Source organism: Austrofundulus limnaeus, unplaced genomic scaffold (assembly GCF_001266775.1).
Source record: "Austrofundulus limnaeus strain Quisiro unplaced genomic scaffold, Austrofundulus_limnaeus-1.0 Scaffold13, whole genome shotgun sequence".
Lineage (NCBI taxonomy): Eukaryota > Metazoa > Chordata > Actinopteri > Cyprinodontiformes > Rivulidae > Austrofundulus > Austrofundulus limnaeus.
In genome coordinates, this window is record NW_013952415.1 from 1,358,446 (window position 1) to 1,360,486 (window position 2,041).

General features: G+C 33.9%; 1 protein-coding gene across 1 annotated transcript in view; it reads right to left on the reverse strand.

Moving 5' to 3' along the window:
* rnf170 (ring finger protein 170) overlaps positions 1-1,591 on the reverse strand; it is a 7,621-nt gene extending 6,030 nt beyond the window's left edge. Inside the window, exon 1 of the mRNA XM_014002426.1 lies at positions 1,424-1,591. The gene's annotated coding sequence lies outside the window, so the exon portion shown is untranslated. The remainder of the gene's footprint in view (positions 1-1,423) is intronic.
* Between the last annotated feature and the right edge of the window lie 450 nt (positions 1,592-2,041).

Below are 2,041 nucleotides of genomic sequence, written 5' to 3' on the forward strand. Positions count from 1 at the left end.
GAGAGAGAGAGAGAGAGAGAGAGAGAGAGAGAGAGAGAGAGAGAGAGAGAAACAACAATAAAAAACACATGTTAGCAACCTATTGACAAATCATGTTTTGGTTCTAATTAAAAATACTTTACCATCAGTTTCAAATTAAAGTGTCTGTGACATGCATATTCTTCAAATACAAAACGTCAAAGAAAACATCTTTATATTTAAGAAAGTTGGAGTAATACACATGATTTTACCCATTTTGTCCCATAACTGGCATATTTTCTATTGAACTTGGCTGAGCCAAAGTGAAACAGGAAGTGACATCAAAGGGGAACACTTTAACAAAGAAAACTCCCTGGTCTTTGTTTAATAAAACAACACTATTTGAACTCTGACTCTTCATCTCTCGCTGATATTGACTTAGTAGATAGTTACTTTACAGGAAAATATCTCAACAACTGTTCCATCTCAGCGACATGAAATTTATTTTGCAATATTTTGTCAATGATATCTTTTCAAAAATTAGGGATGCACCGATATAAAAATTTCAGTCGATATCGATATCCGATATAATTAATGCTGTTATGGCCGATAACCGATATTTACTGATATTACACAAACACACAAATTATATTATACATATACACACAAACACAGTTGGGTCTTTTTTTGATACCATAAATAAAGAACCAAACCTCTGACATGGCTCTACTTCAGTTATATTCCCTGGATGTGCAGCGTCAATATCACTATCATGATCAAACAGACGCCTCTCAACCAACTGTCTCCCCTCCCAAAACAAAAGAATAAAGCTAAAAATTGGGAAATCAATATCAGACATTAATATCAGCCCAGTTTTACATATCGGACCGATACTGATATTCTAAAAAAATGACCAATATCGGTTGATACCGATATGAATGCCGATATATCGTGCATCCCTATCAAAAATGCATTCATATGTATTACAAAAATTTGACGTCACAGGCACTTTAAATTACTGGGGACCATCTTTTTAAATAAGTAGTTATTTTTCATTATCTTGAGCACTTGATCAAATTAATTTAAAACTATTTAAAATACGATACTAAGAGTACCCAAATCAATGGGTAAAAATGACTTATAAGCTAGCAAAGCTATGGCTGTCTTAATTAAATAAAATTAGCATGCAGGCGTTATGACGTGACYAGTCTTTCATTTGTCTTCCCTAAACGCCTATTATGTGTATTTTTCTACAAATAAAAGTCAACAATAGCCCTAAATTGGTGGTGTACAACGTTTCCTTTTCAGAAACTCCTTAAACAAACAGTATGTTTAAACAACACTTAGGYGAGAAAGTTATTGTTGTTCGTCGCTACACTTCAGACTAGCTAACACAAGCTGTATAAAATCGCCCAAAATTACAAATCGAGCAAACAGAGACACAAGAGAAATTCTAAACACCTACCGACAAGGAGTCAACTTCCCACTGGAATACAAGCTTGACCTGTCAACTACTGAAACTCCTTTTAGACATTTTAACATAACTGACAATAATTTCAGAGTTTCAGTGAAGTGTCACGTCAGCGGTCAGTAGTGATAAACGTTGCTGTAATGTTGTGGTTGGATTTTTCTTCTTCTMCTGCTTCATTTACTTCTTKGWCCTTCTTCTTCTTCTGCTGCTTTTTGTGTGTTTAGGTACATGGTTGTTGCATTACCGCCACCTAGTGTGCTGAGGAATCATTTCACCAGTGAAATACAGTACAGTATAAGCTTTTGTAGTTGTTTTTAATGCAAACTTTTAAAACTGAAATTTACTGAGCCCCTAAATTCTCATGTGAAGCAAATAATATGTACAGAAGAGGAATGGGGTCACTGAAATAGTGATAAAAAGTAATTCTGACTTTAATCCCCTTTAATCTTTAGGTTTTACCTAATTTCACTCTGGGATCAATAAAGTATTTTTGAATTGAATTTAAGTGAATTGAATCTCAGAATTCTGACTTTTATCTGAGTCTAGTTGTGTGAATGCTTCACATTACTGAGATCATTTTTTAATTTTTCTTCAGTAGCCTACGTATTATTA